Raw genomic sequence first — 16,925 nt, 5'->3', positions numbered from 1 at the left:
AGAAGCTTGTTGAATTAGAACTTGCATCTGAACTACAAAATTGGTGACTTGTATGCAGAAAGAATTTGGAGAAGTGCTGGTCTAGAATAACTTCACAGTGTTGACATTTGGGGCAAGATAAGTATTTCTGTTGGGTGTGGTCCTGTGGTTTATATGAAACTAGTAGCATCTCTTCAGTCATAACCAAATATTCTTGAGGAAAATCACATCCAGTTGAGAGAATCATTGCTCCAGATTCAAGCACTGAGGGCATCATGACAGATTTTAGTCAAGATCTTATCCCTTACTGGGTCAGTGCCTTACAACATTAAATACCTCTAAGTCTCATTTCTAAAATAGAGGATGGAGTTTATAAAAGTACCACCTCTCTAAAAGAATTCTAAAGGAGTACATTTAAAAAAATTAAATCTGTCAATCCCTACCATATACTAAGATAGTTTATGGTGTATTACATATCTAAATATGTCTCATAATTACAAACATTTTATAATTAGAGACTAAATGACTGTCAACTTCTTCTGTAAGTATGAATCCTCTAATTGGTTTGGAAAAAATATCATATATCCAAGTAGTAAATAACATAAGGTTTTATATTAACGTAAGAGCAAAAACTAAGAGCAAAGTTACCATACTTTTTGAAAATGGGGGTAATATTTTTAAAGAAATTTCAGGGGTCATCTCTCCCACCAAAGCTTTGAAGACCCAAGCAGACTGTTCAAGACAAATCCTCAATATACTTTTTAGAAAAATTGAACTAGGGGATGTGATAATGTGCTGGGAGGCTTAAAGCTTTGGAACAAGGAAAGTTCATGGAGAAGGAGCAATAAAAACTGAATTCACCTAGCTTATAATGTAGTCTCCTAGAGAAATAGCAGAAAAATTCCATCTTGTTCATACTAGCATCTCCAAAGGAGATCATATAGTTAGTGGGTGAAGTAATAAGAGGAAAACAAGCCTAATGAGCAGACATACGAAGCTGTAAATATCTCTGTGCTGCAGTCCCTCAGCCTCTGCAACTTTTGCTTGGGCAGGGCATGGCCCTTGCTGTTGCAGTCAAAGTCTGAATAGGAGCCCAATGCTTGATCTCCTCATGTTGTCTTGTTTTGAGAGAAAACTTTGGTCTGCATCACCAGACCAACTTCCTCCAATTTAGGGAGAAATTTTGACTTCTGCAAGGAAGACTTCCTCTCAATGTCTGCACATAGGTAAGTCCAAGAGCTGAACATACACTGTAGGACAGGATCAGAGAGAATGGAAGCCAAGAATATGCACCTGAAGTCTCCTGAGCACCGATCTAGCACAGCTCAGATGCTTGAGATCACTCTAGTTTTTCGTAGCTTTTCTAATTATGTATTTATTTATGATGCTGAAAAAGTGAACATTACACTCGGCAATACAAGGGTCAGCATTGACAATTAAATAGCATTCATGGAAGCTCAATTTGTAAAATGAATGGGAAGCAAATACCACCTCCAGTAAAAGGAGAACCAAAGTCCAAGGATCTTATTAATTAACAAGAATAGACAAATAGGGAAAAGGCTCAGGAAGAAAGAAGATGTCTACCATGTCATAGAAATTATACCCAACTTTGTATTTTGTATATTTTCCAACTTAGTTTATGCCCTTGATTATGTTCTTCTTGGGGTATTCAATTGGTAAATTGTTTCATATCATAAAGATGGAATTGTGCACGACCAGTAGGGGAGAAGGACAGGTCTTCTATCCCTCTAAAGATGTGAAACACTTTACAAATCCTGGAAAAAAATACTTACTATTTTTCTAATCATCAAGAGGATATTATTGGATTTGGAATGATGTCAAACTAAGGAGTCTTTTCTTCATCACATTGTGTCAAGGGACATATGAGTTTATTAGCTTTATTATATTATTATCTTTTCCCCCCTAAAGTCCAGTATGTCCATTTCATCTCTCTCCCTCTCTTTTTTTCCTCTCTGTCTATCTTAAAAAATTCTCTCTGTCTTTCTGTCTACTTAAAAAAATTATTTCTATACTGAGCAGAAGTGCCCTACTAAAAGTAATTTCAACTTTTTTGTTACCTGGGAACCTTATGAACTGGAACTTTATATACTGTTTATATATTCTTTAGGTGAAAGGCAATCTGATATGACCATTTTGAGCTGTAGCCACTCATGGAGTAAAGAGGTTGTTTTTGAATGAGAAATGCGTGATAGTAACTCATCCCAGAATTCAACAAATAGATGGCACTGAAGGGTGGCATCCTCTTTAATTCTCAGGATGCCTTTGCACCAGAATTAATAATATGCAGAGAACAGCATGTGAACAAGAGATTCTCTCTGTACTGAAGTTGTAGCTGTAGCAGGGAGCCTACATTATCTGTCAACATCCTCTGACATCATCTCTCATCACTCCTCCTTTTGCTCATTCCTCTGCACCACTGGCTTCGTTGCTTGGATTTGAAGATATGAAACAAGAATCTTCTTTATGTCCTTTGAAGTGACCATTCCCACTGCCAGGCACACACTTCTCCTTATAGCATACTAGCTCTTTCTCTCGCTTCCTTGAAGTCTGTTCAAATATCACCTTGTTTGTTGGCCTTACCTGAACATTCGGTACAAATAACATCTCCTACCACTCTCTCCTTTACACCTGAATTTGTATTCTCCATGGCATCTGTCACCTTCTGACATGTTTCACAATATTTTTATTTGCATATCCTTTTTCATTATCCTTGGATTGTGGGATTTTTTTTCAGTACTCTATATTTATTATCAATATGTGCTTGGAACATAGTCTGTATGCAATATGTATTTCTCAAAAGCGTAGAAGAATTTCTTATTAAAATGATAAACACATCAATAATTCTGGCATATGTTAAAAATTGGACAAAAATTCCTAGTCAGAGATGAAATAGGGATTAATTCAAGGAGAACTTATCTATATCCAAAATATTAAAATCAAATTCTTGGTTGCAATAGGGAAATTGCCCCACTTAGGCTATATGCGCTATGCCCATTTGTGCAAAAATTAGTCATGTCATATTCTCTTCTCCAAGTATTCACCTCCATCTATGAAACAAGGGAACAAAACAGAAATTGCAAAATTTTTTCTCCTGGGACTTTCAGAGGAACCAGAACTGCAGCCCCTCATATTTGGGCTTTTCCTCTCCATGTATCTGATCACTGTATTTGGGAACCTGTTCATCATCCTGGCTGTCAGCTCAGACGCCCACCTCCACACACCCATGTATTTTTTCCTCTCCAACTTGTCCTTTACAGACATCTGTTTCACCTCCACCACCATCCCAAAGATGCTGTGGAATATTCAGAACAAGAGCAAAGTCATAAACTTTGATGGCTGCATCACCCAGATGTATTTTTTACATATTGTTTGCAGGCTTAGATGACATTCTCCTGAGTGTGATGGCCTATGACAGGTTTGTGGCCATTTGCCACCCCCTGTGCTACTCAGTTATCATGAATCCCAGACTCTGGATTGCTGGTTCTGATATCCTGGACACTGTGTGCTGTGTATTCCTTTTACATACCTTAATGGTGTTTTGACTGTCCTTCTGCCCAGATTTGGAAATCCCCCACTTTTTCTGTGAACTCAATCAGGTGGTACAGCTTTCCAGTTCTGACACATTTATCAATAACATGGTGATCTATTTTTCAACTATCCTTCTGGGTGGTGGTCCTTTTGCTGGTATCCTTTATTCTTACTCTAATATAGTCTCTTGCATAAGTAGAATCTCGTCAACTCAGGGGAAGTTCAAAACTTTTTTTTTTTTTTTTTTTTTTGTCTTTTTTTTGCTATTTCTTTGGGCCGCTCCCACGGCATATGGAGGTTCCCAGGCTAGGGGTCGAATCGGAGCTGTAGCCGCCGGCCTACGCCAGAGCCACAGCAACGCGGGATCTGAGCCACGTCTGCAACCTACACCCACAGCTCATGGCAACGCTGGATTGTTAACCCACTGAGCAAGGGCAGGGACCGAACCCGCAACCTCGTGGTTCCTAGTCGGATTCGTTAACCACTGCGCCACGACGGGAACTCCTCAAAGCCTTTTCTAACTGTGTGTCTCACCTCTCAGTTGTCTCCTTATTTTATTGTACTGTTCTAGCTGTGTACCTCAGCCCTTCTACTACCCAGAGGTCACAATCCAGTGCAATTGCCTCGGTGATGTACACTTTGGTCATGCCCTTGATGAACCCCTTCATCTATAGCCTGAGGAATAAGGACATAAAGAGGGCTCTGTGGAGATTCTATTTGAAGCCAGATTCAAAGGCCCAGTTACCCTGGGGGTGATCTAGTGCTCTTATTGCATGGCTTATACCTCGGAACAAGCAATTGTTATTCTTTGATAATTGTAGAATAAAATTTGTTCCTTTCACTTGTTTCCTGAGATATTCATTTTTTTTTACTATTTAACTTTTCTATACAGTTTCAGCATCTCTTTTATTGGTTTTTTGCTTGTTTGTTTTATATATTAGGCATTTTTTACTTTTTCCTACCTCAAAGCTTTCTTGACTTTTGTTTAGAAGTGTTTATAAATTTTCATTTCTTTGATAAGGCATATTATATTTATGTAGAATAATTACTTCTGAAATTAAATATATCCATATCAAATAATTGCCTCTTGTCTTTCTGAAAAAGTAATCACAAATTGCATTACTCATATGAAAAACATACAGATGACAACCAAAGTAAATTGCATTATTTTTAATTTGGTTTTATTAGTGGATATGGAGAAGGGACTAAAGTTATTATGAGGAAGTTTAATTATGCAGTGGGTTTATGTCTCAATTCCTTGTGTTAGTTAAGGGTCAAGTTTATATGTACATATAATTTTATGTCATCATGATCCAAGGATGGCTCACTGGAGAGCTTGAATGACTCTCCAGTCATGTGGTTCAGGGCTACAGTTTAAGGCAACAAACAGGTCTTCCAAGTTTCTTCTTATCTGGAATGGAAGCTAGTGGAGTCATTTTTTAATGCAATTATCTGAAAAAACTTTAAAAACAGAGTAATTAGGAATGCTGTCTTTAAATATGAGAATAAATGCCTAGAATGAGAAGGTTGTTGTAATTTCTCTCAGTTTATTGACTTTTATTTTGCAATAGTTAACTATTGCTGCATTAGAACTCATCCTAATAACAAGTATTTACTACAATGGCTCTACTATCAAGTGAGACTGTACTGAGAGGAGTTGTTCTCATCTTTGTTGGGTTGGGTGCTTCTTTAATGTACATGCACCTGCAAATATCTATGTTGTAATTTGAAAATTCATCTCTGATGTTGTATACAGCTGTATTGTATTGCTTTCTTCACTACTATGTGCTAGTTGACTCCATTTATATGTGTCGGTTAACTTAGATTTTATGTAAAAAAAAGTAGTTTATCATTCATAACGTCAGCATCATGGTAAATTAAAAACTCCCTTTGTCTTACCTCTTCAATATACTATTAGTAAAACATCTCTAACTAAAGAAAATCTTCTCTGGCCAACACCTAAGGACACCAGAGATTCATACAGTCACACATCTGAAGGTGGCTGAATTTTAACACATAAAGGGAGGTGGAAGCAGGGGAACAGTAGAAATAGTGCCCCTGATCCCAGTTCCACTGCTGAGGAAGTTGCGCCAATAGCAGCAGAAAACATGGTAGCACTGATAGAAGTGGCACACATGACTGGCCTCCTGGATGCAGTAGCACCTACAGCCATAGAGAACCATGCAGCAGGGTCATTATTGCCTTTAACCCAGGTCATCCTGGATGTGGTAATATTGCCCACCATCTTGGAGTCCCCTCCCCACCCCCAGCAGAGAAGCCATCCCTAGCATGGACTATCATGGCAAAACTGGCTGGGGCTTGGGACCTGGGACCCTTACTGCACTGCTTACACCTGGACAAATGCCTCCTACAGCAACAAAATACAAAGAAACTATAAGAGAATAAAACTATAAGTGAATAAAAACAACTGAGTGTATGCACAGTTGCAGCTAAATCTGAACAAGATATAAAAAGACCGAAAACCACACTGCCACTTCTGAAGAGCCGAGAGGTAAAGCAGGGTACTGTGCATGAACTCTGTATACAGCACCACCAAAGGGGTGGCAAGACCACCTAAGCCACCCCAAAAGCCCAACCCCTAGATCTGTCCCTAACCTAACCCTATGTAAGAAACCAGCTCATGGCCAACCCCCACAGAGAGTGAGAAGGGGAAGCTGTTCCATAAAAAAGGAATAGAATAATGGCATTTGTTGCGACATGGATAGACCTATAAATTATCATGCTAAGTGAAGTTAGTCAGACAGTGAGACACAAATATCATATGCTATCACTTATATGTGGAATCTGAAAAAAAAAAGTGTGTGATGAACTTATTTGCAGAACAGAAACTGACTCACAAACTTAAAAACTTATGGTTACCAAATGAGACAGATTGTGGATGGGATGGGATGGGGGTTTGGGATGTAAATGTTGTTTTTTCTAATATTTATTTATTTATTTATTTGTTTATTTATTTATTGTCTTTTTGGGGCTGCACCTGTGGCATATGGAGATTCCCAGACTAGGGGTCCAATCAGAGCTATTGCTGCTGGACTATGCCACAGCCACAGTAATGCCATATCCAACCCACATCTGCAACCTACACCATAGCTCACAGCAATGCCAGATACTTAACCCACTGAGCAAGGCCAAGGATAGAACCTTCAGCCTCATGGTTCCTCATCAGATTTGATTCTGCTGCACTATGACAGTAACTCTTTGGATGTAAATGTTGTAAAATTGAATTGTGATGATGGTAGTACAACTATAAATGTAATAAATTCACCAAGTTAATAAAGAAAAGTGTACCCTATATCAGAATAGACTGTTAAACAATTATAGTATAATATTTAGGGAAAAAAACATTAAAAATATCTATAGCTACTTCATGCAGCAACCAAATCACAACAGGAAAAGTAATATTTTCTGAACTGGCCAACTGCATATAAGGGATGAAACTGAGCCAGATCATTATACCATGTAACAAAAATAAACTTAACATAGATTAAAGTCTTAAATATGGGGCCTGAAACTTTAAAAAAATCATAGAACAAAATACATTGGTATTAGAAATATTTTGGTTGATATATTTCTTCAGCCAGTGGAAATAAAAGCAAAAATAAAAAAAAATGGGACTACATCAAACTAAAAAGCTTTGCACATTGAAGGAAACCAGCAACAAAACAAAAAGACAACCTACTAATAGCAAAAGATATTTGCAAATTATATATCTGACAAGAGGTTGTTATCCAAAAATATAAAGAATTTAATCTACTCAATATAAAAATGTGAAAAAAAAGTGGGTGGAGGGCCCTCAATAGACATGTTCCCAAGGAAAGCATAAAGATGGCCAACAGGTACATGAGAAGAGGCATGTCTTTAATCCATTTTAAATTTATTTTTATTTATGGGGTAAGAGAGTGTTCCAATTTCATTCTTTTGCATGTAGTTGTCTGGTTTTCCCAGCACTACTTCTTGAAGAGACGTTTTTCCATTGTGTATTCTTGCTTCCATTGTCATAAGTTAGTTGACCATAGGTCCATGGGTTTCTTTGGGGACTTTGTATCCTGTTCCATTGATCTATATTTCTGTTTTTGTGCCAGTACTCAACTGTTTTGATGACTGTAGCTTTGTACTATAGTCTGATGTTAGGAAGCCTGATTCCTCCAGCTTCATTTTTCTTTCTCAGGATTGTTTTGGTTATTAGGGGTGTTCTGTGTTTCAACATAAATGTTGAAAAAATTAGTTCTAGTCTGTGAAAAATGCCATTGATAATTTGGCAAGGACTGCATAGAATCTGTACATTGCCTTGGGTATTATAGCCACTTTGACAACACTGATTCTTCCAATGCAAGAGCATGGTATAGCTTTCTGTTTTTTTGTGTCATCTTTGATGGCATTCATCAGGGTCTTATATTTTTAGAGTACAGTTGTTTTGTCACTTTAGGTAGGTTTATTCCTAGGTATTGTCTTCTTTTTGATGTGATGATAAATGGGATTGTTTCCCTAACTTCTCTTTCTTTGTTAGCATATAGAAATTCAATCAAGCAGTTCTGAGAGGGAAGATTATAGCAATACAATCTTATCTTAGGAAGGAAGAAAAAATTCAAACAACCTAACTTTACGCTTAAAACAACTAGAGAAGGAAGAACACACAAAGCCCAAAATTAGTGGAAGGAAAGAAATTATAAAGATCCAAGCAGAAATCAACGGCATAGAGACAAATAAAACAAGAGAGACAATCAATGAAAGCAAAAGTTTGTTCTTTGAAAAGAATGACACAATTGATACATATTTAGCCACACTCATCAAGAAAAAAAAAGGGTGAAGTTTCAAATCAATGAAATTAGAAATTAAAAAGGATAAATTACAACTGAACATATGGAAATATAAATGACCACAAAAGAATACTATAAGCAACTATATGCCAATAAATGGGCAGCCTAGAAGAAATGGCCAGACCCTTACAAAGATACAACCCACCAAGACTGAACCAGGAAGAAATAGAAAATATGAATAGACTGATCACAAGCACTGAAATTGAAAATATGATTTAAAAACTTCCACAAAAAATTCCAAGAATTTATGGCTTCACTTGTGAACTCTACCAAACATTCAGAGAAGAGTTATCACATATTCTTATGAAACTCTTCCAAAAAACTTCAGAGGAAGGAATACACTCAAGCACATTCTATGAGGCCACCATCACCCAGATACCAAAACCAGACAAAGATACTACTAAAAAAGAAAATTGCTGACCAATATCACTGATGAACATAGATGCAAAAATCCTCAGTGACATACTTGCAAAACAAATCCAAATATATATTAAAGGGATCATCCACCATGATCAAGTGGGATTTATCACAGGGATGCAAGGATTCTTCAGTATCCACAAATCAATCAATGTAATACACCACATCAACAAACTGAAAAATTAAACACATGTGATCCTCTCAATAGATGCCAAAAAATCTTTTGAAATAATTCCACACCCATTTCTGATTCCACAGATTGGGCATAGAGGGGACCTACTTCAACATAATAAAAGCTGTATATGACAAACAGCTAACATCATTATCGAAAGTGAAAACTGAAAGCACTTCTACTGATATTGGGAACAAGACAAGGATGTGCACTCTCACCACTGTTATGAAGCATAGGTTTTTAAGTCCTAGCAATGGCAATCCAAGAACAAAATGAAATGAAATGAATCTAATTTGCAAAAGTAAAACAATCACTGTTTGCAGATATCATGATATTATAGCTAGACAATCCTAAAGACACTGCCAGAAAACTGTTAGAGCCCATCAATGCATTTGGTAAAATTGCAGGATACAACTTAATCCACAGAAATTGAATTTCCTATTTCTTATTCTGGGATTACTGGAACAACCAGAACTGCTTTATATTTAGGATTTTCCTCTCCATGCATCTAATTACATATGTTTGAAAACCTGCATAGTGATCAGCCACCATCTCTCATTCTGACCTCCACACATACATGTAATTCTTCTATAATCTGTTATTTTAGGATTTTTTTTCCTCCACTGCCTTGCTGAAGAAAGCAAAGGCATGACCTATGAAAGATTCATCAACTAGAGATATATTTACTTACAGTCTGCAGATATGGACCACTTTTCTCCTGATGGAAATGGCCTGTAGTGGATTTGTGGCCATCTGTCTTACCCTGCCTACTCCATCACCATGAACCACCAGCATTTTGGGTGTCTGGTTCTGGTGTTTTAATACATGAATACCCTCCAAAGATTAATGGGATTACAGTTGTCCTTCTGAACAGACTCGGAAATCACCTACATTTTTCTGCAAAATCAATCAGGTGGTTCAACTCGCCTATTGTGACATCTTTCTTATTTAAAGCTAAAGTATTCTTTGGTGGTGATCTCTTAAGTAGGGTCCTTTTCTCTTGACTCTAAGATTGTCTCCTCCATCTGTGGAATTACACCAGTTTAAGGAACTATGAGGATTTTCCACCTGTGGATCTTAACTCTCAATGTCTCTTTATTTTACTGCACAATCATAGGAGTGTACCTTAGCTCTGTGGCAAGCCACAGCTCCCACTGAAATGCAAAAGCCTTGGTGATGGACACTTGTAGTATGACCACACTCATAGTAAATCCATTGACAGCTTATGGTAAAAGGACATGACGAGGGCTCTGAAAAGCGGCTAAAAGAGTAGATCCTAAAAAGTCTCATCATAAAATGTAAGAAAATCACTTTTATTTAACTTCTGTATCTATACAATATGATGGCTATTAACTAAATTTATGATAATCAATCATCAAATATGTTAATTCAAGTCATTATGTTTTATACCTTGAACTGATACAGTGGTGAAGGTTAATTATAGCTTGATAAAACAAAGAAAAAAGTGGGACTTTAAAAAATTCTTTGGGATGGCAGCTAAAAGGGAGGAATTGATTTCTTGCAATAAGATAAGATGTGTACATTTTTCCAGGGCATAAAGCATTGGAGCCAACATTTGATAATCTATGGTCAGAATGTGAAAGTAGAACTTGCTTCCTCTTTATTACCTAAAATTTTTATTTCTTTGCTTCAACTTCCTTGTACCATTGAAAAGCTCAGATTGTGAAAGTTTTTTTTATTCCTCTGATTAATAGACATTTTTATGCTTTGTCTACTTCCCACTTTCTCAGAGTTTTCCCTAAACTTGATTCAAAATATTTAAAAGTATGATTTTTCATGGGGTAACATGGATTCCTTGAGAAGAATGTATTCTCAAATGACATACATCATCCCAATCATTTTTTCTCTTATTCCTTGAAAGAATTGACATGAGCTCTAACACTGCTTTGGGAAAAAAAAGAAGATTTTGTTGGTAAGGTAATTTATGTAATTTTATAATAGTGTAAACTGAGACTACTGGGTTTTTTTCCCATTTTTGTGTATCTAATTCATTTGTAAATCACTACATTTACTTCTTGAAAATGGGAACTTTACCTTATAGCTTGTTTTGTAGGTGGTTATTCAATTCTTCTCATTAGAATCCTACTCTCTTAATCAGCTTTATCCACATCCCCTACTATAGTCACTGACAAATGATAACTAACTGCAGGTTACCAAATGGAGTCTAAAACACACATTTGAATCCATTCACGATATATGGTATTTGAGTCTGAGAAAATATTACAGATAATGAAAACTTTAAATCACATGATGTATTACTAAGCACAATATTTCATTTTCATGCACTCTATCAATTCACCAAAGTAGAGATTTTGGTGTCCATGTGAAAGGGTCCTATTTTCATGAGTGAGAAGGATTTGTTGGTGTGTTTATGATGATAAATTATGTGTAATCATGTATAAAGTGAGTGAAAAAGTTTTCCTTTAAAATTACATGCATAAATGTTTCTTCGTGGAGGGCTCTCAATCTACACACATGTGACACTAACAAAAGACCACAGCCATGATGCCCACACTATGACACCCAAACCATCAGCTGCACCTGGGGGCTTGTTAAAAAGTCCGTCCTTGGGCCCAATAGAGATCTGATGAATCATAATTTGCATGTAAAGGACTAACCTTGGTCATTTGTATGCACAAGAAATTTATGGATGTTATAATCTAGAATAGGTTTTCTCACCATCTTACTCTTGACATTTGGGGCAGGGTAGATATTTTTATCAGGTGTTCTCATGTGGTTTATAGGAGATTAGGGGAAAAACATCTCTGGTTGAAAATCACTGCCCTGAGTTCAAGTACTGTGAGCACCCTGACTGATTCCAATCAAGACCCCATCCCTTACTTGATTTACACCTTTCAGCAGAACATCAATTCCCTATGAGTCCCATTTATTCAGTGGAGACTGGAGTTCCTAAAAGTACTATCTTTTAGAACACACTGCTATAAAAATGAAATTTGACAGTCTCTATAGTGTGCTAGTTAGTGGTGCATAACAACAGCTATTTCTCTAAAGTTAGAAAATTTTATACTGAGGGAAAAAAGTGACAGCTCTCAACTTGCAATTTAAGTGGGAAATTGCTATCTGGCTTGGAAACACTGTCATGAATCTAAGGAGTATAATACCCAAGATTTTATATTAATGTAGTCATTTGTTTTATATTCACCCCTTTCGAAGAGCTGACTAATAATTTTTAGAGATTTCAGTGGTTTTGTCCCCACACAACCCAAATCAAATTCTTGATGACCCAGAGACCGATTTCAGATAATTCCTTAATATTATCCTTTTGAGAAAACTTGAATTCAGGGATATGATAAGGTGCTGGCAGCCTTAGACCTTTGGTAGCAGGAGAATTAAAGGAGAAGGAGCAATAAAAATTAATTTCACCTAACTCATAATGCAGTCTCCAAGGAATAGAGAATCAGCAAAAAAAAAAAAAAAAATCCATTCTGACCAGACCAGTGTCTCCAAGGGAAATTATATGCTTAGAGGTTGGAGTAATAAGAGGAAAACAGGCCTAATGAGCAGACATAGTATGCTGTAAATACATCCTCTGGTGCATTCCTTCAGCCTCTGCAAATGTTGCTTTGACAGGGCATTGTCATTCCTGTTGCAGTCCTAAGTCTGGATGGGAGACTAATGCTTAATCTTCTATTGTCTTGTTTTGAGCCAAGGCTTTGGTCAGCATCATCAGTCATTTAGGGAAGAATTTTGACTTCTGCAAAAAAGGTTTCCTCTCAGAGTCTATATGTAGGTGAGTGCAAAAGCTGACCAGACACGGCAGGATAGAATAAGAGAGAGTGGAGGCCAAGAACATGTACCTGAGGTCACCTGAGAACCATTTTAGCACATCCCAGGTGCCAGAGCTCACTGCGCTTGTTGGCTGGCTTTCCTAATAACATATTTATTTATGATGCTGAAGAGTGAATATTGCACTGGGCATTGCAAGTCTCTGGGTTGACAATTAAATGATATTCATGAAAGCTCAATTTGAAAAAGGAATGGGCGGCATAAACTATTTCTTGTAAAAGTAGGACCAAAGCCCAAAGATCTTATTCATTGACAAGAATAGACAAACAGGGAAAAGTCTTAGGAAAAAGAAGTCTTCAACCTCTTCATAGAAAACACACTCAACTTAGTTGTCTGCTACATATTTCAATTTTTGTAGTGTTAGTTTATCCTTCTTGATTTTTTTTCTTTTAGGATATTCAATATGTAAATTATGTTGCATCATAAAGATACTACTGTTTCTGTCCTTGAGAAATACTAATATTTATTTTATTGTTTTTCCTGGTAATCAAGAAGATGTTGCTGGAGTTGGAATGTTTTGTGGGTTTTTTTGTTTTTGTTTTTGTTTTTGTCTTTTTGCCTTTTCTAAGACTGCTCCCGCAGCATATGGAGGTTCCCAGGCTAGAGGTCAAATCAGAGCTGTAGCCACCGGCCTACACCAGAGCCACAGCAATGAGGGATCCGAGCCGTATCTGCAACCTACACCACAGCTCACACCAACGCCGGGTCCTTAACCCACTGAGCAAGGCCAGGGATCAAACCCGCAACCTCATGGTTCCTAGTCGGATTCATTAACCACTGTGTCATGACGGGAACTCCTGGAGGTGGAATGTTTTCAAACTATGGGGGGGTTTTCATCACATTGTGTTGGGACCTGATGAGGTTATTAGATCTTTCCCCCTAACATCCATATGGCTGTTTCATTTCTCTATCAAAGTCTCTCTCTCCTACTATTTTTATATCTTTAACTACTCAACTGAAAGTGGCCTGACCAGAATGGAACCCAGAGTTTATTTGTCCATGATAAGCTTATAAAGTGGAATTTCTGGGTGCAATCTAAACATTTTCCATGGAAAAACTAATCTGATCTGACTCATTTGAGTTTTAAGGAGGGTGTATCTGGGTAAGAAATGTGTGGTAGTAATTCTGACCAGGACATCATGGGGTGTGTGTGCCTATGCCTTATAGAGTGAGAGCAGTTCTCAAAATAGAGGCATCTGACTCATATATTAAGGTAACAAAATGTACAGAAGCCAGAATTCAATCAACAGATAGTGCTAAGAAGGGGATCTTTAATTTAAATGGTACCCTTGTAATAAAATGAATAAAATGAGTAAAATGCTAGGAATGGGATGTGAACAGGGAGATTCTCTGTACACTCAAGTTGTAGCTACTGGAGGGGAGCCACCTTTTTCCTCAACAACCTCTGACACCGCCTCTCATCACTCTGCCTTTTGTTCATTACTCTGCCCCACTGGCTTCCTTGTTTGGATCTACACATAGAAAGCCAGCATCTAGTTCCCCTTGTGGCTCAGTGGCTAGCAAACCCAACTAGCATCCATGAGAACATGGGTTCGATCCCTGGACTTGCTCAATGAGTTAAGGATCTGGCACTGCTGTGAGCTGTGGTGTAGGTTGCAGATGCAGCTTGGATCTCATGTTGCTGTAGCTGTGGTGTAGGCCAGTGGCTACAGCTCCAATTGGACCCCTAGCCTGGAAACCGCCATATGCCATGGGTGCAGCCCTAAAAAGGCAAAAGACCAAAGAAAACCAGCAATTTCCTCAGGTCCTTTGAAGTGACCCTTCCCTCTTCCAGAAACACTTCTAATATCATAAAAATTATTTCTCTCTCTTTCTTGAAGTCTGTATTCAAATATAACTTTGCAGACCTCGTTTGAACATTCTGCACAAAATGAAACTTCCTACCGTTCTCCCATTTTGCCTGTTTTTCTTTTCAAAATTCATGCCTCAGACATTTTTCATCTTCTGACATAGTATGTAACATTTTGTTTGAATATCATCTTTCAAATGGTTATGGGAATCTATCATTCTATAATCATTCTCAAGGAGAAGGCAAAGGGGAAGGGATATTTGGGTTTTTAGCATAATTTATTCCCTCTGTTGCTTGGAACATGGTTGGTTCTCAATATATATTTCTTAAATGCATGCTGAAATGGACAAAAATTCCTAGTCAGTGATGAAGTGGGGATTACCTCAAGAAGATGTTACCTATATCTAAAATATTAACATAATTTTCTTGCCAGCAACATAGAAATTGAAGTATTTGGGGAGTACCCATGATGGCACAGTGGTTAATGAACCTGACTGGTATCCATGAGGATGCAGGCTCAATCCCTGGCCTTACTCAGTGGGTTAAGGAACCAACATTGCTGTGAGATGTGATGTAGGCCGAAGATACAGCTCAGATCCCATGTTGCTGTGGCTGCTGCATAGATCAGTAGCTATAGCTCAATTCAGCCCCTTGCCTGGGAAAGTCCATATGCAGTGGGTGCAGCCCTAAAAAGATTAAAAAAAAAAGAAATTGAAGTATTTCATCTATTTGAGTTATGCCAGTTTAGGTGAAATTAATTATGCCATTTACCTTTTTTTCCCGATAGTCACTTCCATCCAATGGAATCAGGGAACGATACACAAATTTCAAAATTTCTCCTTCTGGGACTTACAGAGGATCCAAAACTTCAGCCCCTTATATTTGGGATTTTCCTCTCCATGTACCTGATCTCTGTGTTTGGGAACCTGCTCATCATCCTGGCCATCAGCTCAGACTCCCACCTCCACACACCCATGTACTTTTTTCTATCCAACCTGTCCTTTGTAGACATCTGTTTCACCTCCACCACCATCCCAAAGATGTTGTGGGACATACAGACCCAGTGCAAAGTCATAACCTATGAAGGCTGCATCACTCAGATATATTTTTACATACTGTTTGGAGGCTTAGATGATCTTCTCCTGAGTGTGATGGCCTATGACAGGTTTGTGGCCATCTGCCACCCTCTGCACTACATGAGCGTAATGAACCCTGGACTCTGTGAACTGTTGGTTCTGATCTCCTGGATAATGATGGCCATGTATTCCTTGTTACACACCTTAATGGTATCGTGATTGTCCTTCTGTCCAGATTTGAAAATCCCCCACTTTTTCTGTGAACTCAATCAGGTGGTACAACTTGCCAGTTCTGACACATTTCTCAATAACCTGGTGATGTGTTTTGCAGCTCTCCTCATGAGCATTGGTCCTTTTTCTGGTATCCTTTATTCTTACTCTAAAATATTTGCTTGCATTCATGGAATCTCACCAGCTCAGGGGAAGTATAAAGCATTTTCCACCTGTGTGCCTCACCTTTTGGCTGTCCTCTTATTTTACTGTACAGGATTAGGAGTATACCTCAGCTCTTCTGCTACCCACAACTCACACTCAAGTGCAATAGCCTCGGTGATGTACACTGTGATCATCCCCATGCTAAACCCCTTCATCTACAGTCTGAGAAATAAAGACATAAAGAGTGCTCTGAGGAGATTCTATTTGATGCCAGGTAAAAAATGGACAATTATCCTGGGAGTGATGAAATGACCTTTAGTGCATGACTCAAATTCTCAGAACCAGAAATAAGGATTTTTTTTTTTTTGATCATTGTATAATAAAATTTTCCCCTGCAATTTATTTTCTGGGATTTCCATTTTAGGGGGATCAGCTTCTGCATATAATTGCAGGGAATTCTTTTTCAAGATTTTCCTTCCTCTGATATACAGGTGGTTTGTACTTTATCTCACTTCAAAATTGTTCCGCATTTGGATCAGAAATGTTTGGAAATTCCATTCCTTAGTGGGAGATTTTAGAATATTAAGAATAATTACTTCTCAAATGATATACATCATCCCAAGTAATTTTTCTCCGCTCTCCCTAAAAGAATTGTCATGAGTTTCATTAATCTATGAAAAATACAGCTGGCAACTAAGGTAATTTTTATTATATGTAATAAGATGCATTGAAGCTGTGCATATGGAGAAATGACTAAAGTTGTATGAGGGTTTTAGACTAATCAAAATGTCAGTGCCCATAAGCCTTGTGTTGTTGAAGGGCAACTTGCATATACATATCTAAATATGTATATATGTCCTCATCTTTGAAGAATGGATGAC

General features: G+C 37.6%; 1 pseudogene; it reads left to right on the top strand.

Moving 5' to 3' along the window:
* Positions 1 to 15,393: 15,393 nt before the first annotated feature.
* On the top strand, positions 15,394 to 16,356 carry LOC110259624 (olfactory receptor-like protein OLF4; annotated as a pseudogene).
* The last annotated feature ends 569 nt before the right edge of the window (positions 16,357 to 16,925 follow it).

Source organism: Sus scrofa, chromosome 2 (genome assembly GCF_054392235.1).
Source record: "Sus scrofa isolate SSC_HxYL_T2T_F1_AM1 chromosome 2, Sscrofa_HxYL_maternal_Yorkshire_Landrace_v2.0, whole genome shotgun sequence".
In the NCBI taxonomy this organism is placed as follows: domain Eukaryota; kingdom Metazoa; phylum Chordata; class Mammalia; order Artiodactyla; family Suidae; genus Sus; species Sus scrofa.
Note: the sequence above shows the minus strand (reverse complement) of the source record. Positions and strands in the feature narration are given on the sequence as shown.